The sequence below is a fragment of the Bos mutus genome, chromosome 13, assembly GCF_027580195.1.
Source record: "Bos mutus isolate GX-2022 chromosome 13, NWIPB_WYAK_1.1, whole genome shotgun sequence".
Lineage (NCBI taxonomy): Eukaryota > Metazoa > Chordata > Mammalia > Artiodactyla > Bovidae > Bos > Bos mutus.
The window spans coordinates 37536967-37563423 of record NC_091629.1 but is presented as its reverse complement, the minus strand read 5'-3'; the positions used below and the strand labels follow the sequence as shown (position 1 = coordinate 37563423).

Sequence of the window (26457 nt, the reverse complement as noted above, 5' to 3'; positions counted from 1 at the left end):
GAAAGATTGTAATATGTGCAACTCTGCATATATTCTCTTTGCTTATTACACGCCTGTGCTTATTTTTATGTGCTACTTTCTTCTTATTTTTATTCCTATGTACAAAATTTTAACTTTAATTTTATATTTGGTCTTTAGGTAACAGACTTTTCAGTGGGATTGTGAAGAACAATTAATATAACTAGCAATGGACATGGAACTCTGCTCAGTAATCTATAATAATGAAAATGGGAAAAGAATTAACACATGTATATGTATAACTAAATTGTCTTGCTGTACACCCGAAACTAACACAACACTGTAATCAACTATACTCCAATATAAAAATTTAGAAAAGCAAACTAGCAGTGGATACCATGACCACAAGGCTGGTGCTTCTCCTCACCTTAGGGAGAAGGTGCGAACTTCTTCACTTGTAACAGGGATAACTATGTCTGATTAGATGAAAAGCTTAATCCTATTGGGAATTTTTGGGAGACAGTGCAGCCCTCATGTCTCAGGGTATTTCTGCACAAATTCCCATCAGTCAGTGGTTGAAAGCTGCTGGGAAGGGGGTTGTTAATGTCCCCATCCTCCCAGACAATCAGCCTGACAGCAACAGGAAATCCTTGGGCAAAGCAATGCAGGTGCCATCAGAAGTCAGTGAGGTAGCGAGAGCAGAAGGATACAGGCGAGGCCCTGAAACTGTCCACTGCACCCAAGTTTCCCTCTCTACAAAAGGTGAGGAGAATTTCTGCCTCACAGAGTTGCCTCTGTGCTGCTGAACTGCAAAGTCCAGGGGTTACTGTTGGTGACTTGGAGGCCCTAAGTGGCTGTGAAGATTAAAGGAGAACAAGCAAATATCTGACACAGAGGAGGCCCTCAGTATGAGTCCACTCCTTCCCCCTTTTCATTGAATAATTGTTTCACCATATCTGCTGGCTCAGAAGGTAAAGAATCTGCCTGCAATGTTCCCCTAGGTGGGGAACATCCCCTGAAGAAGGGAATGGCAACCTACTCCAATATTCTTGCCTGGAGAATTCCATGGACAGAGGAGCCTCAGGCTACAGTCCACGGGGTCACAAAGAACCAGACATGATTTTCACTTTTACTCTATGGAGGACTTACTTGGTGCCACGCACTATATCAATGCTACCCTCACCCATGATACAGTATTAACCAATACAGTATTAACTCTTCTGTCATATGCAGAAGAGAAACAAAGGCTCAGAGAGCTTAAGTCACTTTGGCCCCTCCCTGAGCACATAAGCACCGTGTCTGTCTGACTCCAGGCCCCTGCTCTTAAGCTCTACCTTGCCCCACGCTGCCAAGGGCTGATTCTGACACGCTGCTCAATTGCACTTATTTGAGAGCATGGATGCCAGATGTCTCAGTCAGCACCCTCCCTTGTCAGACATGACCCAGATTAGCTTTGGGAGAAGCGGCTGCCAGGAACTGGCATGTCTGCTGCTGCTCTGCCTTCTTAATTGGTGTCCCACCAAGATAGCTCAGGTGGGTGGGAGAAAGTCTTCCTCCCTTCTGCCTCAGGCTTTGCCTCTTTGGCCCACACATGTCCCAGAGGCAGGGGCATCTCGAAGCACCTGCTTGGGGGAATGAATTTTGAATCTAGGCCTCAAAGCTTGCAGAGACGAGCGACATGGCAAGGCTCTTTGTTCTGTCAAACTAGTTCATCCAAGCACAGAAGGAATTGACATCCTGCCCACTTTCTGTCTGTCTGCCTTGGAAGACCCAAGCCGTGGCTGCTCATCTTCTCCTCTTTGGGTTCTTGGTCTAGCAGGAGCAGGCATACTTAGGGTACCAGCAAAGCAGGGCACCCAAAAGACAGTAAATAGGTGCAAAGCATGGGCACTAAGCAGGACAAGTGATTCCTATATTTGGTGTGTTTCTGACATCACAGTTTGGCCCACTCATCTCCACTGGTACATGCTTTCAGTTCAGTTCAGTTCAGTCACTCAGTTCTGTCCGACTCTTTGCGACCCCATGAATCGCAGCACACCAGGCCTCCCTGTCCATCACCAACTTCTGGAGTTCACCCAGACTCATGTGCATCAAGTCCATGATGCCATCCAGCCATCTCATCCTCTGTCGTCCCCTTCTCCTCCTGCCCCCAATCCCTCCCAATATCAGGGTCTTTTCCAGTGAGTCAACTTTTCGCATTAGGTGGCCAGAGTATTGGAGTTTCAGCCTCAGCATCAGTCCTTCCAATGAACACCCAGGACTGGTTTCCTTTAGGATGGACTGGTTGGATCTCCTTGCAGTCCAAGGGACTCACAAGAGTCTTCTCCAACACCACAGTTCAAAACCATCAATTCTTCAGTGCTCAGCTTTCTTCACAGTCCAACTCTCATATCCATACATGACTACTAGAAAAACCATGGCCTTGACTAGACGGACCTTTGTTGGCAAAGTAATGTCTCTGCTTTTGAATATGCTATCTAGGTTGGTCATAACTTTCCTTCCAAGGAGTAAGCGTCTTTTAATTTCATGGCTGCAATCACCATCTGCAGTGATTTTGGAGTCCCAAAAAATAAAGTCTCCCACTGTTTCCACTGTTTCTCCATCTATTTCCCATGAAGTGATGGAACCAGATGCCATGATCTTTGTTTTCTGAAGGTTGAGCTTTAAGCCAACCTTTTCACTCTCCACTTTCACTTTCATCAAGAAGCTTTTGAGTTCTTCTTCACTTTTTGCCATAAGGGTGGTGTCATCTGCATATCTGAGGTTATTGATATTTCTCCCGGCAATCTTAATTCCAGCTTGTGCTTCTTCCAGCCCAGCGTTTCTCATGATGTACTCTGCATAGAAGTTAAATAAGCAGGGTGACAATATACTGCCTTGATGTACTCCTTTTCCTATTTGGAACCAGTCTGTTGTTCCATGTCCAGTTCTAACTTGCTTCCTGATCTGCATACAGGTTTCTCAAGAGGCAGGTCAAGTGGTCTGGTATTCCCATCTCTTTCAGAATTTTCCACAGTTTGTTGTGATCCACACAGTCAAAAGCTTTGGCATAGTCAATAAAGCAGAAATCGATGTTTTTCTGGAACTCTCTTGCTTTTTTGATGATCCAGCAAATGTTGGCAATTTGATCTCTGGTTCCTCTGTCTTTCCTAAAACCAGATTGAACATCTGGAAGTTCATAGTTCACATATTGCTGAAGCCTGGCTTAGAGAATTTTGAGCATTACTTTACTAGGATATGAGATGAGTGCAATTGTGTAGTAGTTTGAGCATTCTTTGGCATTTCCTTTCTTTGGGATTGGAATGAAAACTGACCTTTTCCAGTCCTGTGGCCACTGCTGCATTTTCCAAATTTGCTGGCATATTGAGTGCAGCACTTTCACAGCATCATCATTTAGGATTTGAAATAGCTCAACTGGAATTCCATCACCTCCATTAGCTTTGTTTGTAGTGATGCTTTCTAAGGCTCACTTGATTTCAAATTCCAGGATGTCTGGCTCTAGGTGAGTGATCACACCATCATGATTATCTGGGTCACGAGGATCTTTTTTGTACAGTTCTTCTGTGTATTCTTGCCACCTCTTCTTAATATCTTCTGCTTCTGTTAGGTCCATACCATTTCTGTCCTTTATTGAGCCCATCTTTGCAGGAAATGTTCCCTTAGTATCTCTAACTTTCTTGAAGAGATCTCTAGTCTTTCCCATTCTGTTGTTTTCCTCTATTTCTTTGCATTGATCGCTGAGGAAGGCTTTCTTATCTCTCCTTGCTATTCTTTGGAACTCTGCATTCAGATGCTTATATCTTTCCTTTTCTCCTTTTCACTTCTCTTCTTTTCACAGCTATTTGTAAGGCCTCCCCAGACAGCCATTTTGCTTTTTTGCATTTCTTTTCCATGGGGATGGTCTTGATCCCTGTCTCCTGTACAATGTCACGAACCTCCATGTGTAGTTCATCAGGTACTCTATCTATCAGATCTAGGCCCTTAAATCTATTTCTCACTTCCACTGTATAATCATAAGGGATTTGATTTAGGTCATACCTGAATGGTCTAGTGGTTTTCCCTACTTTCTTCAATTTAATTCTGAATTTGACAATAAGGAATTCATGAGCCACTGTCAGCTCCCAGGCTTGTTTTTGCTGACTGTATAGAGCTTCTCCATCTTTGGCTGCAAAGAATATAATCAATCTGATTTCGGTGTTGACCATCTGGTGATGTCCATGTGTAGAGTCTTCTCTTGTGTTGTTGGAAGAGGGTGTTTGCTATGACCAGTGCGTTTTCTTGGCAAAACTCTATTAGCCTTTGCCCTGCTTCATTCTGTATTCCAAGGCCAAATTTGCCTGTTACTCCAGGTGTTTCTTGACTTCCTACTTTTGCATTCCAGTCCCCTGTAATGAAAAGGACATCTTTTTGGGGTGTTAGTTCTAGAAGGTTTTGTAGGTCTTCATAGAACCATTCAACCTCAGCTTCTTCAGTGTTACTGGTCAGGACATATACTTGGATTACCGTGATATTGAATGTTTGCCTTGGAAATGGACAGAGATCATTCTGTCATTTTTGAGACTGCATCCAAGTACTGCATTTTGGACTCTTTTGTTATGGCTACTCCATTTCTTCTAAGGGATTCCTGCCCACAGTAGTAGATATAATGGTCATCTGAGTTAAATTCATCCATTCCAGTCCATTTAAATTTGCTGATTCCTAGAATGTCAACGTTCACTCTTGTCATCTCCTGTTTGACCACTTCCCATTTGCCTTGATTCATGGACCTAACATTCCAGGTTCCTATGCAATAGTGCTCTTTACAGCATCGGACCTTGCTTCTATCACCAGTCACTTCCACAACTGGGTATTGTTCTTGCTTTGGCTCCATCCCTTTATTCTTTCTGGAGTTGTTTCTCCACTGATCTCCTGTAGCATATTGGGCACCTACCAATCTGGGGAGTTCCTCTTTCAGTATCCTATCATTTTGCCTTTTCATACTGTTCATAGGGTTCTCAAGGCAAGAATACTGAAATGGTTTGCCATTCCCTTCTCCAGTGGACCACATTCTGTCAGACCTCTCCACCATGACCCATCCATCTTGGGTGGCCCCACACAGCATGGATTAGTTTCATTGAGTTAGACAAGGCTGTGGTCCGTGTGATCAGATTGGCTAGTTTTCTGTCATTATGGTTTCAGTGTGTCTGCCCTCTGATGCCCTCTCACAACACCTACCGTCTTACTTGGCTTTCTCTTACCTTGGGTGTGGGGTTATCTCTTCACGGCTGCTCCAACAAAGCACAGCTGCTGCTCCTTACCTTGGACGAGGTCGCCCCTCCTGACCTTGAACGTGGAGTATCTCCTCTCGGCCCTCCTGCGCCCCTGCAGCCGCTGCTCCTTGGATGGAGTACATGCTTTGCTGCTGCTGCTGCTAAGTCGCTTTAGTCATGTCCGACTCTGTGCGATTCCATAGATGGTAGCCCATCAGGCCCCACAGTCCCTGGGATTCTCCAGGCAAGAACACTGGAGTGGGTTGCCATTTCCTCCTCCAATGCATGAAAGTGCAAAGTGAAAGTGAAGTCGCTCAGTCGTGTCCGACTCTTCGTGATCCCATGGACTGCAGCCTACCAGGCTCCTCCGTCCATGGGATTTTCCAGGCAAGAGTACTGGAGTGGGGTGCAGACTAAAAACCTGGCAAGTTCAAGTCAAGGGTGCCTGATACACCTGTCTTTCAAAAATGGATGCACTGTTGCAAAGCCGGAAGTGCAGTAGAGAATGTATTTCCGTTCTCCGCTTTAGCAAGCATATGCTGTAAGCATTTGTTTTTTCCTGTAGTGGTGATAACAGAGGTCCAGCGATGGATGTTTCGTTCTGTATTACTGAGAGGAAGGTCATGCACATATGTTCTCTTGCCATCAACCAAGGCAGAGGCAGTGTGGCCCTGGAAACAACAGCAGTAACACAATTTCCTGATCTGTGCCTCTCAGCTGAGGCAACATGGTCATGGAGCCAGCAATAGGGACAGAGACTTCTTGAAATCCATCCTCCTCATCATAGAAAATTTAGAAGCTCCCTTGGTGCACCAATCTTGTTGATATATTCTGGGAGACATTCCTGAAAGTTCTTCCTAGAATTTGTTCATCCAACACGTCCAACAATCCTGCAAGCACCTAATCCCCTGTATTAAGTCTCTCTCAGCTTAACCGAGTCTGAGTTATCTGCTGCAGAATCTGACTAATACTGGGTGCTTGTGATATACCCCACCTGTGCTAAGTCTTTGTATTTAATCTTCACAGTGGCCTGAGTTCACTATAGTCCAGGACTTGGTGGCAAGCACAAGAACCAACTTTGACTAATTTAAGCAGAAAATGAACTTACTAAAAAGATATTGATTAACTCAGTGAAGTCACTGGGAAGGGGAAGCCTGGAGAATGAGGCTTGGAAACTCTACAACCAAAAATTGTGCCATAGAACTAGTCAAATGAGAACACGCTTCCATGTGGTTCCCCGTCCTGCACACTACTGCACCTGACAGAACTGCTCACAGGACACACTGCAGTCTTGGAATGCTCCACTTTCCCCAGAAACACGGCACTGTAGTCATGGCTGCCTCTGCCCCTCAGCAAGTTCGCCACCCCTCCCTCATCTCTGTGTTCCTAGCCCCTGATTCGAAGCGTAGCACACATCTTATTTCTGAGCCAGTGCAGATGCTCAAACTCAGCTCCAAAGTGCCTGAGACCCAGACACCAGTCTTTCTGGCTTCCTAGGCCATTCACAAGGTAAGCCCTGCTCTCCTTTGCTCTCTTCCACTCTACACTGCCTCATGTATCTTCATTCAGTGAGGACTGTTGTTCCCATCTGGGTTAAGCACTGCCCTTGCCTGTTGGTTCTGTAGAAATGAAAATATGCTAGATTTCCTGTTGGCAACTCAGCACCGCTTCCCCACTTCCATGCTCTCCCCCCGTGGCAGGGACTAGATGCGTAGAAGGGACATTCCCAGGACTCCCTGGCCAGCAGGTTTGTAGGTTGGATGTGCCAACAAAAGGCACTCACAGCAGTGCTGGGAGGCAGAAGAGAAGCAGAAAGCATGTGCTCCTCTGTACTAGTGGACAGAAACGTGGGCTCCAGTGATGGCCTCGCAGGGGCCTGCAGCAGCCTCTAGACTTTCTCTCACAAGTGTGGGAGCTACGGGCAGTTGTGGACCGACAGGCAAACAGGCAAGAAGGCTTACTCTGAAGGGAGTCCCGAGAAACACATACACTGCCTCATTTAATCCTCACGACAACCTGACGAGGAAAAGGTTATTCAAAACCCCATTTTACAGGTAAGTAAGTAAGGATTCAGAGAGGTTAAGTAGTTGCCCTAGGGCACATGCCTGTGTGACAGTAGAGCTCATGGTCACTTTCTCTTATCCCTGACATTCTGCCCAGCTCACCCCCATTCCTCATTTGCAAAGCAGACGGAGGAAGGTGCAGGAAAGGCCAGGGACCAGCAGGAAGGGCGAGAGGTCTAGAGCCAGGCTGTGCTCAAAGCACAGAGTATCTTTGGAATGTTGGAAAGTTCTACTGGAAAGTCCTTCTGAGCCTGAGGCACATTCTTCTAAAGAATTTTCTTGATTGGAAAAATCCTGTGCTTTGAGGATGGAATTAAATGTGTGGGAACAGCCAAAGGTCACTGGGGACCACAGCTGCAGAGTAAGGACGCAGATCAAGCTAAGGGACACCAACGAAGATTGAGAGACAGCCGTGTCTCATACAGACGGAAGCCCAAAAGGGCAGGCAGTGCTGTCAGGGCAATTGCAGCTTCAATGGAGGAACCCAGAGAATAAGTGGTTCAAAATCTCCCATTAGCTGTGCAGCCTTGGGGAAGTCACTTCGCCTCTATGGGGGGTCTTCTCATCAATCTTCTGTCAGAGGCAAACAATTACAGTGATTGGATTGCTGGCTTTCAAATCTGGTTATTGAGTCCTTGGCTCTACCACCTTCTGCATGGTTTGGGGCAAGTTCTTCCATTTCTCTGTTCCTGTTTATCTGTAAAAGGAGGATAAGAGTACTTATAAAAAAGAGTTATTAGAACAACAAAATTAAATGAATTGCAAAAGGATTTTGAATTGCAGTAGGCATATAGCATGCACTCAGTAAATGTTAGCTATTATCTTTCTTACCTTGGTGAGAAGTATGAGGATTAAAGGAGGCAGCATGTGTAAAAGGTTTCACATATAATTTGGCTTATTAGATCAGCTCAGAAAACAATGGTGTTCTGGTTATCTAATACTGCATAATAAACCATTTCAAAATGTAGCGGCTTAAAATAACAATAGTCAATTACTTTGCCCACAAATCTGTGATTTGGGCAGGGATTAGCAGAGTTGGCTCATCTCTGCTCCATGAAGCATGAGCTGGAGTGGTTAGAATAGAACTGAAGGATTCACTTCCAAGATGCCTCACTCCCGTGGGTAGCAGGTTGGTGCTGGCTGATGGTTAGGAGTTCAGCTGGGGCTATAGACCAGTGGCCCACATTATCTCTACCTGGGTCTCTCTACACGACTGCTTGGGCTTCCTCACAGCATGGCAGCTGCGTTCTAAGGGCAAGTGCAAACGAATGTGGAGCTTCCAGTCTCTTTCGGTCTCGGCCCACAAACAGACACAATTTCACTTCTACTGCATTCTGTTAGTCAAGTAGTCATTGAACCTGCCAGACTCCAGGGGAAGCACATAGATCCCTCCTCTTGAATGGAAAGAATGTCAAAGAATTTTCAGCCATCTTTAATTTATTACAGATAGTTTGTGTTTTCACTCCAGTACTGGCCCCAGGCACACGTACACAGACGTAAATGGGTGAACTCTGCTTTCCTAAACCATGCTCCAACAGAGATTAGATGACCAAAAGGGGAAAGAGAGAGACACACACACACACCCAAAAAACTGGATAAGTCCTACTTGCTCTTTAGGATTCCCCAGAAGAGAGTCTGGGAGTCTCTCATTTTCCAAGAACCCTGGGTGAAGAGTCTGCTCTGCATCCCCAGTATTCCTGTCTCCCCCTCCTCAGAGCTGGTCAGGGAGCCCATCATTGTATTAGGGGCTGTACGTCAGGGTAGAGAAGCTCATAGTTTATGGAACCTCTAGCTAGCTTCCTGCACTCCCTCAGCCTTAGATGTCTCACCTGGAAAATAGCATGATAAACTCTACATCATAAAGTCTCCCTGAGGATTAATTGAGGTCACAAATAGTTGCTGCTGCTGCTGCTAAGGCACTTCAGTCATGTCCGACTCTGTGCAACCCCAGAGACAGCAGCCCACCAGGCTTTGCTGTCCTTGGGATTCTCCAGGCAAGAACACTGGAGTGGGTTGCTATTTCCTTCTCCAATGCATGAAAAGTGAAAAGTGAAAGTGAAGTCGCTCAATCGTGTCTGACTCTATGCGACCCCATAGACAGCAGCCTACCAGGCTCCTCTATCCATGGGATTTTCCAGGCAATAGTTAGAGTAGGGTAAATTAACAAGCCACCAATCAGGCTCATCAGGGCTTCCCTGGTAGCTCAGGTGGTAAAGAATCTGCCTGCAGTGCAGAAGACCTGGGTTTGATCCCTGGGTTTGGAAGATCTCCTAGAGGAGGAAATGGCAACCCACTCCAGTATTTTTGCCTGGAGAATCCCCATGGTCAGAAGAGCCTGGCAGGCAATGGTCCCTGGGGTCACTAAAAGTAGGACAGGACTGAGCGACTAAGCACAATCAGGCTCATTATTTAAAATGTGGCATATTGTTCATTTCAGAAACAGATCTCTTACTCTCCAGGCCCTCAACCTACTAGGTGGTGTGAGTGGACAGGAGTCAGGAGACTTTTGATAGAAGTCTAAGATAGAAACTGAATATGTATGATCTCATCAAACATGGTTTGATCTCAACTATGTAAAAAGATAGAGGCTAGAAGGAAATAAGGCCAAGTGTTCACTGTGGTTGATCCTGGAGGGTAGGATTATAGCTGATTTTTTTCCTGCTGTTTCTTTATAATCTTGTTGAATGTATGTCCTCATGTCTTAGAGCACCTTCCTTGGTGGCTCTTCTTGGTAAAGAATCTGTCTGCAATGCAGGAGACCCGGGTTTGATCCCTGGGTTGGGAGGGTCCCCTGGAGAAGGGAATGACAACCCACTCCAGTGTTCTTGCCTGGAGAATTCCACGGAGAGAGGAGCCTGGAGGGCTATGGTCCATGGGGTCGCAAAGAGTCAGGCATTACTGAGCGACTAACACACACACAAAAAAAACATACACACACACCTAATATTTTATCAGTTTGTGTGTGACTTTTATGAATAAATATAGGATAGCACCCGTCCTACCTGCGCCGCTCCCTCCCACACACACACTGCCACACAAGTGTGTCTTTCCGTGGAGCAGGCTTTCCACAAGGTGACGCTGTCCGAGTTTTGGGTAGACAATTCTTCCCTGAGCTGAGGTGAACCCAGCACTGCCCCTCGCCCATGTTGCCTCCAGGAGCACTCTCCACTGTCGTCCAAGAATACCCCCGCATTATGCAGAAAAATGTCCTTATTTTTCAGAGATGTATTTGGGGTGAAATGTCAAACTGTTTGTAATTTACTGTAAACTACTTCAGAGAAAATAGATAAAACAATTATGGCCCCCCAAATCCCCATAACAATTGAGAGATCTAAGTGATGGATGTATGTGCATTTGTTCAATTATTCTTTTTACATTTCTGTTTGAAAATTTTCAGGACAAAAAGTTGTGGGGGGCGGGAATGCCCCACCTATTTCCAAATGTCCCTTATTGGTGTGTTAACATCTCTGGTTGAAAACCTATATTTTTATTTTGTATCAGCTTCATTTTCATAAATGTTGTGGTCTGGTTTTTAATTTTAAACTGCCACGGGGCTGCTATTTTTTCTTCAAATTGTTTCCTCTTTGGCTTCCTTCTCCTGAAGACATCTGGATGTAGGGTAATGTCCTCATGGCAATGGGGAGAGGTGGCCCTCCTCTTGCTTTTGAGTCCTTGCTGGTTTCATGAGGTACCCCTGCCCTGCCTGCTTGTCATGAGTTGTTACAGCCCGCAGCCACTAAAACTTATGATCTGTTCTCACTGACCTTGACTCAATGCCACCGCCTCTCTCCTGGGCACCTGAGCACCTCTGAGTCTCAGCTGCATCCTCCATCCAGCTCTGCCTTGGCTGGCTACCATACAGTAGCTCTTCACACTCACTGCTGTTTATGCCTCTCAGCAATCTCCTTCATTCCTCACTGTGAGCATATAAGGTCTTCCAGACCTCTTTCATGCTGTGTGCAACCTGAGATGATCCCTAACACAGGTGACAAAAGTGGGATGGGATAAGATGCAGTAACGGGGATTCCAGCCGTCCATCCTTACCTTACATGTATATGGCGTTTTACAGACTTCAGGTACACTCTCCTTTCAACACCAAACTCTTTCTGATGCCTACTCTATGCCAGACACTGTTCTGAGGGTCTAGGACTCCCCCACCCTACTACACATACACACCAAGTATCTGTTGATATATGAAAGGGCAAACAAGTCACAATGCAGCTGTACCAGTGAATATCAGATCAGATCAGATCAGATCAGTCGCTCAGTCATGTCCGACTCTTCTCAACCCCATGAATCTCAGCACGCCAGGCTTCCCTGTCCATCACCAACTCCTGGAGTTCACTCAGACTCACGTCCATCGAGTCAGTGATGCCATCCAGCCATCTCATCCTCTGTCATCCCCTTCTCCTCCTGCCCCCAATCCCTCCCAGCATCAGAGTCTTTTCCAATGAATCAACTCTTCGCATGAGATGGCCAAAGTACAGGAGTTTCAGCTTTAGCATCATTCCTTCCAAAGAAATCCCAGGGCTGATCTCCTTCAGAGCAGATGTTAAAAAGAATGAAATTAATTGGCAATTGGCAACCCACTCCAGTATTCTTGCCTGGAAAATCCCGTGGGCGGAGGAGCCTGGTATGCTGCACTCCATGGGGTCGCTAAGAGTTGGACACGACTGAGCGACTTCACTTTCACTTTTCACTTTCATGCATTGGAGAAGGAAATGGCAACCCACTCCAGTGTTCTTGCCTTGAGAATCCCAGGGACGGGGGAGCCTGGTGGGCTGCCGTCTATGGGGTTGCACAGAGTTGGACACGACTGAAGCGACTTAGCAGCAGCAGCAGCAAGGAAAGATATCCAAGATATGTTGTTCAATGAAAAGGAACGTTTCAATGTAATGAGTTGGGAAGACTATGATCCCTTTTCCATGAAAAAAAGTAATTATATTAATGAGAACTGAAAGCAACACACTTTTCTGTTCCATTGTTAAATAATACTAAGACCAAGTAATAGTTAAGGGGTTTGCTCCAAGAAGTATCCATTCTTTGAAGATAAGACAGAGAAAAATTAAACACTTTACTTATCAAAACAGAAAACTTGCTCATCTAGACTCACTTTAAGTGAGTCTAGGGGGCAAGTCTCCCTTGCCCTACTGTGTTCACCAATCTGAAGCTCTTATGTCACAAATTCTGCCCAAGCCCAACCAGTTACTTGCCTTGTATGACCCACCTTAAAACCATCCAGTGCAGCCTTCAAAACCCTGTAAGTATCATTCCTTAACATTTTCACTTGGAGATACTACTGAGACTTTTTTCATGATGTTATTCTCCCTTTCTGTGGTAAGTTTAATATACTTAGTTTTGTTCTATCATCAAGTTTTTTCTGGTGGTCTTTGAGGGAATTGGTGATCAATAATTATAATTTAATATGTGCTGAGAACTAAGCTGATTGTTTTGTAGACCAATCCAACTCTGTAAGACTTTTAATATTATTCCCATTTTACAGATGAAGAAACCGAGGATTTGAATTCGAGCAAGTTGCCAAATATTACCCAGGGAATAAGTGACAGAGGTCACATTGAAACCAAGAAGTCTAGTGCCACAGCATGAGATCACAACTTTCTAATATTGCCTCTATTCTAGTTATTATTACTATGTAACAAAGCACTCAAAATCTCAGTGGCTTAGAAAACACACACAACATTTACTGTGCTCACAAACCTTCCATCTGAGCTGGGCTTGATGGGGGTACATGCCTTGGCCCCATGCAGCATCAGCTGAAGTGGCTCAAAGCCTGGAAGCTGGGGTCATCTAGAGGCCCATTCTTTCGCTCATCCAGCAATTAACGCTGAATGTCAGCTGGGGCCTCAGCTGGCAACCGGCCAGAATACTTGCACGTGGCTTTTCATGTGCCCTGGGCTTCCTCACAACGTGGTGGTGTGTTCACGTGGTAAGCATCCCGAGAGAAAGAGATTTCTGGGCAAATCCATTTCGCCTTTTATGACCTGGCCTTTGAAGCCATGCAGCATCATTTCTGCCTCATCCCATCTGTCAAGTCCATCACAAGGCCCTCCCCAGGCTCAAAGAGAGAGCATACACATTGACTTCGTGATGGGGAGTGACAGTATCAGAAAGACCACACAAGATCAGAAATATTGCTGTGGTAATTTTTGGACATACAATCTTCCACAGACCCACATATTCAGTGTGCATGCTAAGCCACTTCAGTCATGTGCAACTCTTTGCAACCCCATGGACTGTAGCCCACCAGTCTTCTCTGTCCATGGGATTCTCTGGGCAAGAATACTTGAATGGGTTGCCATTCCCTTTGCCAGGGGATTTTCCCCACCCAGGGACTGAACCCACGTCTCTTACATCTCCTGCATTGGCAGGCAGGTTCTTTACACTAGGGCCGCCTGGGAAGTGTGCATGTACATTAAGTCTGAAATGGTATATAACAAATAGGTAGCTATTGTTAGTTCTCAGCATTATAAAGAAAGAAAGAGCACTAAGTCGTGTCTTTGTGACCCTATGGACTGTAGTCTGCCAGGCCCCTCTGTCCATGGGATTCTCCAGGCAAGAACACTGGAGTGGGTCGCCATTTCCTTCTCTAGAGGAACTTCCTGACCCAGGAAGTGAACCCAGGTCTCTAGCATTGCAGGCAGATACTTTACCGACTGAGCTACGCGGGAAGTAAGGGCCTTTTATTTTCTATGATATGTTCAGATTTTTGTTAACAGGTGTATGAAAAACTATGGCAACATTATTTTTCTGTCCTTTCTCAAGAAGCTTATGCTGAAGATGAGTATACTAATCAGTACCTGTTTCTTCTCCTATATCCATTCTCTGCCTCTTGCTGCTTTATTTTGTGCCCCAGGAGGCTGATCTCTACAACCATATCACTTGGACTCTTTTGCCTTCTCTCTCTGGTTGGGTTGACCGAATGAGAGCTGAAGGAAATTGGAGGATGACAGAGGGGATGGGGTATTTATTCTCCCCTCTCTAACTGCCCGTGGTTCTCCCAACAGCTATGTTCCCCTATAGCTCATAGCACCTGTCAGACAGCCCCTCCCCCATAGCTACAGGTCTCACTGTGTTCCAATAATACTTCCTTTATCTCAATCCTTCAGACCCAAGAATGGTAATGACTTGCCTCTGTGGCTAGTCCCTGGGGTTCCTCATCATCCTGTGCGGATTTCCTTAATCCTGTCTATTCCTCTATAATTGTCCCTTCATTAAACTCTCTTCAATTAAGCCCTTTAAGCGCACCCTCTGTTCCCTGATTAGTAAGGTACTGATGGAGACAAGTATGCAAGCAATGATATTACAGTGTACTGATCGCTTTGAAAGGCATGCATAGAAAAAAATATCTAGGAAGTTTTACTGGAAGAATCAAAAGAGACATCCCAAAGAAAATGATACTTAAATTGAGACAAAAAATATGAGTCAGAATTCACTAGTTTGTGAAAAAGAGAAGAACTTTCCAACCCTATGAGATTTCCATGGATAAGGAAATAGGCCCAGAGAGGTTAGGTGACTTACCATGGCCACACAGGGAGTAGCACTGATTCGAGCCTTCTACTTAATCAATCCATCACACCACAGAGCAAGAATGTTATATCACTTGGGATGTTTTTAGCTGCAAGTAACCAGAAAAAATGCCTTAAGCAGTAATGAAAAAATATATATTACATTTATATAATCTTGTTTATAATAAGAAGAAAAAGGTAAGGTAACTCCATGGTTGAGTAAATAAAATCAGATGTTCAACAAAGCCATAGAGAAGATCTAAATAAATGGATTGGAAGACAATCTTGTTAGATCAGTCCTCCTTACATTGACTTATAGATTTATTACAATCACAATCAAATTTCCTAAGTTTATATTAGAAATTATCAAGTCAATTCTAAAACTTATATCAGAATACAAAGGACCTAGAGCAACCTATACAATCTTGAAGAAGAATATACATCACCAGATATGAATGCTTAATATCAAGCTATAATTAAACCAGGGTGGTATTGATACAAGCATAGATAAACAGACCAATGGAACAGAATTGGGAGTCCAGGAATAGAGCAAAACATGCGTGTTCATTTGATTTACAGCAAGGGTGCCACTGCTATCCATACAGAAAATAATATGTATTAGAAAAATTAATCTTTACCCAACACTGTACCTAAAAATTAATGTGGTAGGGATCACCAACCTAAATATAAATGTTAAAACGAATCAGGCTTGCAGAGGAAATGAGGAAACTATCTCTATGATCTTAAGAGTAAGCAAATACCTCCAAAACAGAGCACAAAAAACACCATACTAAAAACATGGATCATTTGAACTTCATTAAATATAAGAACTTATACTCATCAGAACACATTATTAAGCAACTGAAGAAGCAATCTACAGACTGACAGAAGATACTTGCATTTCCTGTATATGACCAAAGACTTATACGCAGAATGTAAACAAATTCCTACAAATTGATAGCAGAAGACAAAATTTTAAGAAGAGGAAAAGACTTAAACAGGCACCTCTTAGGAGAGTAAATGACCAAAAGGCACTTGAAAAGGTCTTCAGAGAAATGCAAACTAAAACTATAATCAGATGAATCAGATTCATCCACCAGAACGGACAAAATCAAAGACTGACTATACCAAGTGTTGCTGAGATAGTAGAACAATTGAATTGAAAAATCCCACACATCTGGTGGAAATGTAAATTGGTTAAATGACTCTGGAAAACTGTTTGGCTGTATCTAACTAAAGCTAAATAAATAGCTGTTTACCCCAAGTCCTAGCAATTTCACTCCCACATATATGCACAAGAGAAACAAGGACAAAGATTCACTCAAAGACAGGTGCATAGATGTTCATAGCACCTTTAAAAAAAATAACAGCCAAAACCTGGAAATAAATGCCCATCCACAGGAAATGGAGAAATTGTGGTACCAATGGAATATCACACAGTGGTTTGATAAGCTATTGACATACATAAAAACATGAATGAACCTCAAAGAAAACATTGAGCAAAGAAGCCCTGTGCAGAATAATATGTACTGTATGAATCCATTCATGTGAAGTTCAAGAACAGTTAGATAATGTATGAAGATAGGAATCAGTACAGTAGGTGTTGGCTATTTACTGTTGGCTGGGAAGGGGCAGGAGAGAGCTCTCTGGGGTGCTAGAAATGTTCTGAATCTTGATCTTGTAGTGGTTACATGGATGTGTACAAACATAAAATTTCACCAAACTGTACACTTAAGATTTTTGTAATTTATTGTATGAAATTATATTTAAGGTTTAAAAATGTTACCAAGGATTTTCACCCTGTTATCCCTGCATATGGACTTTGTCCCCACATAACCATAAGATGATGGCTGCAATATCCAGGCATCATATATAGTCAAGAATATGTTTGGGGGAAGAAGAGACCCTTTTCTCATGAGTCTTTTTGAAAAGTAAAGAAATGTTTCCTAGAAACACACACCATACCCCCAGCTGATGCCTCCTGACATTTTATTGGCTACAACTGCATCATAGGTCGTGGCTTAACCCAATTACTGGCAAGGGAAATGAGACTGTCCAGATGAGAGTTTATTTTTCTCCTGGTCAGGTGGGAAAGAGAAGTATCCTTACTGGGTCAGTAATAAATTCTAAGCTCCTAGCAACAAGTTGCTGAACAAGAAACAGGGCTTGCTCCATAGCAGTTATCCCATAGAGGAAAAAACAGCATTTCATTCCTTACAATGGCTTTTTTTTTTTTCCCTTAAAAAAAAAAAAATGTTTTCCCCAAAATGCATGTATCTTCATTGTTTTCCTGATTGTGATTAATGTTCATGGTAAAAGTTCAACTAAGTAGAAATCAGCTATAATTAATTCTCTCCCTCATCACACCATGATAGTAACTATTAAAAGTTTGATCCATGGTCTTCCACAATTTTTTCTTGGCATATAGGACATATTATACACGAAATAGGGGCACACCCTAAATGTCAAACACTATTATTTGCCTACACAACAAACACTTTCCATCATTTTCCTTGCTAACAACCTTACTATTCTCCAGGTGTCTAATGCCACGTGCTTCAGGGAAAATACCCCTTCCCTAGCTCCAGAAGGTGAATTATGTTTAGTGTAAAAGAGTGGTTCTGACCCCTGCTGCCCATCAAAAATACCTAGGGAATTAAAAATACTAATATATACAAAGCCCCAGGTCCAATCCTCAGAGATACTACTCAAAACTGGCCTGCTAGGAGCTCGGGGTACTGCTAATATGCCCCAGGCATTGAGAACTACTGGACTCATTCCCCTTGCCACTGATTGGCTTAAGAGTGGGACACACGACCCAGTTCTTGCCATGAGCAATGATGGGAAAGCTTATGGAGGTTCTGGGGAAGTTTTCTTCAATCTTAGAAAAGGATATGCTTAAGGTTTCTGTTGCCTGTATGCACTAACAGCAGAATGACAATCCTTGTACATGACAGTCATCCTGAGATCATGAGGGGAATGAAACGAAGAGGATGAGGCAATGACCTGGAGATGGCAGAGCAGGACTATGGAAAGGATCTGAGTTCTTTATGATGTCGTTTTGTGGTGCCAGCTCAGCCAACTGCGGAAACACTCTACTTCTCAACTTGAGTGAGATAATCAGTTCAGTTCAGTTCAGTTCAGTTCAGACACTCAGTCATGACAGACTCCCTGAGACCCCATGGACTGCAGCACGCCAGGACTCCCTGTCCATCACCAGCTCCCAGAGCTTACTCAAACTCATGTCTATTGAGTCGGTGATGCCATCCAACCATCTCATCCTCTCTCGTCTCCTTCTCCTCCCACCTTCAATCATTCCCAGCATCAGCGTCTTTTCAAATAAGTCAGTTCTTCACATCAGGTGGCCAAAGTATTGGAGTTTCAGCTTCAACATCAGTCCTTCCAATTAATATTCATGGCTGATTTCCTGTAGGATGGACTGGTTGGGTCTTCTTGCAGTCCAAGGGACTCTCAAAAGTCTTCTCCAACACCACAGTTCAAAACCATCAATTCTACGGTGCTCACCTTTCTTTATAGTCCAACTCTCACATCCATACATGACTACTGAAAAACCATAGCCTTCACTAGACGGACCTTTGTTGGCAAAGTAATGCCTCTGCTTTTCAATATGCTGTCTAGGCTGGTCATAACTTTCCTTCCAAGGAGTAAGCATCATTTAATTTCATGGCTGCAATCACCATCTGCAGTGATTTTGGAGTCCCAAAAAATAAAGTCTCCCACTGTTCCCACTGTTTCCCCATCTATTTGCCATGAAGTGATGGGACCAGATGCCATGATCTTCGTTTTCTGAAAGTGGAGCTTTAAGCCAACTTTTTCACTCTCCTCTTTCACTTTCACCAAGAGGCTCTTTAGTTCTTCTTCACTTTCTGCCATAAGGGTGGTGTCATCTGCATATCTGAGGTTATTGATATTTCTCCCAGCAATCTTGATTCCAGCTTGTGCTTCATCCAGCTCAGCGTTTCTCATGATGTGCTCTGCATATAAGTTAAATAAGCAGGGTGACAATATACAGCCTTGAAGTACTCCTTTTCCTATTTGGAACCAGTCTGTTGTTCCATGTCCAGTTCTAACTGTTGCTTCCTGACTTGCATACAGGTTTCTCAAGAGGCAGGTCAAGTGGTCTGGTATTCCCATCTCTTTCAGAATTTTCCACAGCTTGTTGTGATCCACGCAGTCAAAGGCTTTGGCATAGTCAATAAAAGCAGAAATAGATGTTTTTCCTAGAACTCTCTTGCTTTTTCAATGATCCAGCAGATGTTGGCAATTTGATCTCTGGTTCCTCTGTCTTTCCTAAAACCAGCTTGAACATCTGGAAGTTCACGGTTCATGTACTGTTGAAGCCTGGCTTGGAGAATTTTGAACATTACTTTACTAGCGTGTGAGATGAGTGCAATTGTGCAGTAGTTTGAGCATTCTTTGGCATTGCCTTTATTTGGGACTGGAGTGAAAACTGATCTTTTCCAGTCCTGTGGTCACTGCTGCATTTTCCAAATTTGCTGGCATATTGAGTGCAGCACTTTCACAGCATCATCTTTCAGGATTTGAAATAGCTCAACTGGAATTCCATCACTTCCACTAGCTTTGTTTGTAGTGATGCTTTCTAAGGCCCACTTGACTTCACATTCCAGGATATCTGGCTCTAGATGAGTGATCACAGCATCATGATTATCTGGGTTGTGAAGATCTTTTTTGTATAGTTCTTTTGTCTATTCTTGCCACTTCTTCTTAATATCTTCTGTTTCTGTTAGGTCCATACCATTTCTGTCCTTTACTGAGCCCATCTTTGCAGGAAATGTTCCCTTGGTATCTCTAATTTTCTTGAAGAGATCTCTGGTCTTTCACATTCCATTGTTTTCCTCTATTTCTTTGCACTGATCACTGAGGAAGGCCTGCTTACCTCTCCTTGCTATTCTTTGAAACTCTTTATCCAAATGGGTATATCTTTCTTTTTCTCTTTTGCTTTTTGCTTCTCTTCACAGCTATTTGTAAGGCCTCCTCAGACAGCCATTTTGCTTTTTTGCATTTCTTATCCATGGGGATGGTCTTGATCCTTGTCTCCTGTACAATGTCAGGAACCTCTGTCAATAGTTCATCAGGCACTCTGTCTATCAGATCTAATCCCATAAATCTATTTCTCACTTCCACTGTATAATCATAAGGGATTTGATTTAGGGCATACCTGAGTGTTCTAGTGGCTTTCCCTACTTTCTTCAATTTAAGTCTGAATTTGACAATAAGGAGTTCATGATCTGAGCCACAGTCAGCTCCCGGTCTTGTTTTTGCTGACTGTATAGAGCTTCTCCATCATTGGCTGCAAAGTATATAATCAATCTGGTTTCAGTGTTGACCATCTGGTGATGTCCATGTGTAGAGTCTTCTCTTGTGTTGTTAGAAGAGGGTGTTTGCTATGACCAGTGCATTCTCTTGGCAAAACTCTATTAGTCTTTGCCCTGCTTCATTCTGTCCTCCAAGGCCAAATTTGCCTGTTACTCCAGGTGTTTCTTGACTTCCTACTTTTGCATTCCAGTCCCCTATAATGAAAAGGACATCTTTTTGGGGTGTTAGTACTAGAAGGTCTTGTAGGTCTTCATAGAACTGTTCATCTTCAGCTTCTTCAGCATTACTGGTCAGGACATATACTTGGATTACCATGATATTGAATGTTTGCCTTGGAAATGGACAGAGATCATTCTGTCGTTTTTGAGGCTGCATCCAAGTACTGCATTTTGGACTCTTGTGTTACAGCTACTCCATTTCTTCTAAGGGATTCTTGCTCACAGCAATAGATATAATGGTCATCTGAGTTAAATTCACCCATTCCAGTCCATTTTAGTTTGCTGATTCCTAAAATGTCGATGTTCACTCTTGCCATCTCCTGTTTGACCACTTCCAATTTGCCCTGATTCATGGACCTAACATTCCTGGTTCCTATGCAATATTGCTCTTTACAGCATCAGAATTTACTTCCATCTCAGTCACATCCATGACTGGGTGTTCTTTTTGCTTTGGCTCTGCCTCTTCATTCTTTCTGGAGCTATTTCTCCACTGATCTCCAGTAGCATATTGGGCACCTACTGACCTGGGGAATTCATCGTTCAGTGTCCTATCTTTTTGCCTTTTCATACTGCTCATGGGGTTCCCAAGGCAAGAATACTGAAGTGGTTTGCCATTCCCTTCTCCTGTGGACCACATTTTGTCAGAACTCTCCACCGTGACCTGTCGCCTTGCGTGGCCCTACACGGCATGGCTCATAGTTTTGTTGAGTTAGACAAGGCTGTGGTCCATGTGATCAGATTGGTTAGTTTTCTGTGATTGTGGTTTTCAGTCTGTCTGCCCTCTGATGGAGAAGGATTTGAGGGTTATGGAAGCTTCCTGATGGGAGAGACTGACTGAGGGGGTAAATGGGTCTTGTTCTGATGGGTGGAGCCATGCTCAGTAAATCTTTAATCCAATTTCCTATTGATCAGTGGAGCTGTGTTCCCTCCCTGCTATTTACCTAGGGTGAAACTATGGTGGAGGTAATGAAGATAACCTCCTTCAAAAGATCCCATGCATGTACTGCTACATTCAGTGCCCCAACCCTGCAACAGGTCACCACTGACCCACGCCTCTGCTATGAAGTGAGATAATAAGATTTCATTAATGTTTCTACCATTTTAAGTTGGGCTTCCCTGGTGGCTCAGAGGTTAAAGTGTCTGCCTGGAATGCGGGAGACCCAGGTTTGATTCCTGGGTCGGGAAGATCCCCTGGAGAAGGAAATGGCAACCCACTCCAGTACTCTTGCCTGGAGAATCCCATGGAGGGAGGAGCCTGGTAGGCTACAGTCCATGAGGTCGCAAAGAGTCGGACACGACTGAGTGACTTCACTTTTACATACAGCCAAAAGTCCATACAGCCAAAAGTCCATACAGCCATACAGCCACTCGATCATTGAAAAAAGCAAGAGAATATCAGAAAAACATCTATTTCTGCTTTATTGACTATGCCAAAGCCTTTGACTGTGTGGATCACAACAAACTGTGGAAAATTCTGAAAGAGATGGGAATACCAGACCACCTGATCTGCCTCTTGAGAAACCTGTATGCAGGTCAGGAAGCAACAGTTAGAACTGGACATGGAACAACAGACTGGTTCCAAATAGGAAAAGGAGTACTTCAAGGCTGTATATTGTCACCCTGCTTATTTAACTTATATGCAGAATACATCATGAGAAACGCTGGGCTGGAAGAAGCACAAGCTGGAATTAAGATTGCCAGGAGAAATATCAATAACCTCAGATATGCAGATGACACCACCCTTATGGCAGAAGGTGAAGAAGAATTAAAGAGCCTCTTGATGAAAGTGAAAGAGGAGAGTGAAAAAGTTGGCTTAAAGCTCCACTTTCAGAAAACGAAGATCATGGCATCTGGTCCCATCACTTCATGGCAAATAGATGGGGAAACAGTGGGAACAGTGGGAGACTTTATTTTTTGGGACTCCAAAATCACTGCAGATGGTGATTGCAGCCATGAAATTAAAAGATGCTTACTCCTTGGAAGGAAAGTTATGACCAACCTAGACAGCATATTAAAAAACAGAGACATTACTTTGTCAACAAAGGTCCGTCCAGTGAAGGCTATGGTTTTTCAGTAGTCATGTATGGATGTGAAAGTTGGACTATAAAGAAAGCTGAGCACCGTAAAATTGATGGTTTTGAACTGTGGTGTTGGAGAAGACTCTTGAGAGTTCCTTGGACTGCAAGAAGACCCAACCAGTCCATCCTACAGGAAATCAGTCCTGAATATTCATTGGAAGGACTGATGTTGAAGCTGAAAGTCCAATACTTTGGCCACTTAATGTGAAGAACTGACTCATTTGAAAAGACCCTGATGCTGGGAAAGATTGAGGGCGGGAGGAGAAGGGGATGACAGAGGATGAGATGGTTGGATGGCATCACCGACTCAATGGACATGAGTTTGAGTAAACTCCAGGAGTTGGTGATGGACAGGGAGCCCTCACGTGCTGCAGTTCATGGGGTCGCAAAGAGTCAGACTCGACTGAGACTGAACTGAACTGAACTGAACAGCCAAAAGCTTCCTGACTGGTTCAGTATAAAAGTTGTCTATAACCTGCTTTTTAACTTAGTTTTTAAAAAACTGTTATTGCAGTTTTGCATTTCTTACTCATTTGCTCCCAGCCCCCCATTCTGGGGGTCATCCATTAGAAGGGAGGATTAATAACTGGTCAGGTAGGGACTTCCCTGGGTTCCAGTGACTAAAACTCCACACTCCCAATGCAGGGAGCCTCGATTCTTTCCCTGGTCAGGGAACTAGATCCCACGTGGTGCAACTAAAGATCCTGCGCACTACAACTAAGGCCTGGCACAGCCAAATTAATTAATTAAAAAAAAACAAAACAAAAACTGGTCAGGCAACTGCCGGGCTCCAGCAGGGAATCTGGAAAGTAGCTACTCTCCCCAGATTAGGGCCACTGGAGGGCAGAAGGGAGAGATCCTAGAAAGGGGAAGGCCCCGCACAGCTGCAGGAGCAAGTGCCAGATGAGGTCAGGGTCTAGAGAGCACCTGCAAAGGCCAGCAGGTAGGCAGATCCAAGGCCCTGAGGGAGGGAAAGGGTGAAACTGGAACTGGGGACAAGAGAGCCTATGCAGATAGGAATTGGCTTCAGGGCAGCAGGGTCCCCTCCAGACCTGGCATGTCTCACTTAGTATCAGTAATCAGGTCCTAAAAAAAAAGGTATTCTTAATGACAATGCTGAAAGGAAACCTATTTCCATTATATTGAATAGGAAAAATCATACACATATTAGCTCAAACACTCAACCAATTGCCTGAAATTTTACTAAAACTCAGTAAAATGTATACACACACACACACACACACACACACACACACCACATACATTTTTTTGAACCTTTTATTTCGTATTGGGTACAGCCGATTAACAAAATGTGATGGTTTCAGGCGAACAGTGACACATGTTTTTTTAAAACTATACACATTAGGTTGTAAGACGCGTAGCATTACTTCCAGATCATGAACAAACTTGTTGTTAGACATTTGTTAAGGGTATGGTAACATGGCCTCCCTCTCTGCTAATGACAGCCAAGGTGCACAAAATGCTTTGTTATCACTCCGTTGACTTTTAAAATTATATCTTCTTTTATTTCATTAGCCAGATATATTTACTGGTGCATGATTTTTATCATCTGTTGTTAGAAAGGGAAAGAGGGAACTGGAAACAAGTGTATCGGGATCGTGTTTGGAAGTGTACGACAGAAGATAAGAAAAAAGAGGAACGGGGACTTCCTTGGTGGTCCAGTGGCTAAGACTCTTGGCTCCCAATGCAGGGGGCTGGAGTCCAACCCTTGGTCAGAGAACTAGATGCCACATGCACAGCTAAGACCCAGCTCAGCCAAATAAATAAATATTAGAAAGTAAATAAACAAGGTGAAGATTTTTTAAAAAGAAAAAAAGAGGAATGAACGACTGCAGCCTTGTATGTCTCATGTAACAAGGAGCCCTGGGTATGCCTCTCTTTCCTTCTTTCCCCTCTGTCAGAGTGCAAAGACTTTCGTCTTCAGCAGTGTAGCCTCAGAATTATTCGATGTTTGCTGTACCTCTAGGCGTCATGTCAGTGTTCCAGGCAGGAAGAATGGCCAAAGGGCTCAAGAAAGTGGGGTCTGTTCCTCTACAAAGGCCTTCCTGGGAGTCTCACCCAGTGACCTCTGCACTCATCAACCAGAATCTTCCGGTACTAGAGGTTCTGGGTCACTTGTCTAATTTTTCAATACTTCTACATGTAATTCTGAGCTATCAGTTTTATTTGGGATAAAACACAAGACATTTTTCTCCCAAGTAATTTGATTTAAAATGCTCTATTGAGTTAGAGGGATGTCAATAGATATGCTTTCCTATAAAAACATTTGCCAAAAAAAGTTGCTATAAAGAGACACATACACACTAAGTTTGTGTGCTATAAATGAACAGTCATTCTACTGGGCAAACATTAACCAGGAAAATGTTCTGCAGGATAAGCCTTAATACTGTGGAGGTTTCCCCTTACATACAATTCTACGTCAACTTTGGTAACAGTTCCAGAGTAAATATGTCATTGTTTATGCCATAATGGATATAAACTGTTCTCTATTGCTGGACATTTAGAATGTTTCCAATTTTTTACAATTATAAACACAACCTCATTTGAACATCTTTGTGCAAACATCCTTACCCATTTATCCAATTACTTCTTTGAGATAAATTAAATCCTTGAAATGAAATGGCTGGGCCAAAGTTTCTGCAAATTAATATTTTTGATCCATATTGCCAAACTGTCCTCCAGAAAGGTGGTACCAACTCCACTACATCTCCACTGCTGGAGCAATGAAAATGCATCACAGTGGCAGGCTGGCCCACCTAGATGGGCAAGAGGATGGGTGGCTCTGTAAACACAGCATTTGGAAGCAGAGAGCTTCCTAGTTACTTGTCAATTACATTTGGAAATGAGATTAGTACATGGAATCTTCCCACTCATCTCTCTGGAGTTTCAAGGTTCCATTCCTGGGCAGATGAAACAATAAAACAAAACTGCTGGAATGAAGTTAATGTGAACCTACCACATTTACACTCATAAATGTTTCCATTTAGGACAGACTTTCAGGGCAGATTCCTCAGCTCTGACTTGAAGAAGCATCAACATCACAGTCCCCAGTTTTTCCTGATCACTGACCCTTCCTTCTTAAAACATGTTGATCTCATCAGCTCCCTTCAAAAAGTATGTTATGATCAGTTCAGTTCAGTTCAGTGTCTCAGTCATGTCCAACTCTTGTTGACCCCATGGACTGCAGAATGCCAGGCTTCCCTGTCCACCACCATCTCCTGGAGCTTGCTCAAACTCATGTCCATCGAGTTGGTGATGCCATCCAACCATCTCATCCTCTGTCATCCCCTTCTCCTGCCTTCAATCTTTCCCAGCATCAATCTTTGCCAATGAGTCAGATCTTCACATCAGGTGGCCAAGGAATTGGAGCTTCAGCTTCAGCATCAGTCCTTCCAATGAATATTCAGGGTTTATTTCCTTTAGGATTGACTGGTTTGATCTGCTTGCAGTCCAAGGGAATCTCAAGAGTCTTCTCCAACACCACAGTTCAAAAGTGATCTATTCTTTGGTGCTCAGCTTTCTTTATGGTCCAACTCTCACATCCATACTAGATGGACCTTTATCAGTAATGTCATGTCTCAGCTTTCTAATATGCTGTCTAGCTTTGTCATAGCTTTTCTTTCAAGCTTTTCCATAAAGTGATGGGACTGGATGCCATGATCTTAGTTTTTTTAATGTTGAGCTCTAAGCCAGCTTTTTCACTCTCCTCTTTCACCTTCATCAAGAGGCTCTTTAGTTCCTCTTTGCTTTCTGCCGAAAGAGTGGTGTCATCTGCATATCTGAGATTATTGATATTTCTCCCTGCAAACTTGATTCCAGCTTGTGCTTCATCTAGCCCAGCATTTTGCATATGTACTCTGCATATAAGTTAAATAAGCAGGGTGACAATATACAGCCTTGACATACTCCTTTCTCTATTTGGAACCAGTCTGTTGTTCCATGTCCGGTTCTAAATGTTGCTTCTTGACCTGCATACAGATTTCTCA

General features: G+C 43.5%; 1 long non-coding RNA gene across 1 annotated transcript in view; it reads right to left on the bottom strand.

Annotated features, from left to right (window-relative positions):
* Window positions 1–3410: 3410 nt before the first annotated feature.
* The window catches only part of LOC138990422 (uncharacterized), a 39113-nt gene continuing 16066 nt past the window's right edge, over window positions 3411–26457 (bottom strand). Inside the window, exons 2-3 of the long non-coding RNA XR_011466525.1 lie at window positions 14810–14906; window positions 3411–7967 (exon numbers count right to left, since the gene is read on the bottom strand). This is a non-coding gene — a long non-coding RNA (uncharacterized lncRNA). The remainder of the gene's footprint in view (window positions 7968–14809; window positions 14907–26457) is intronic.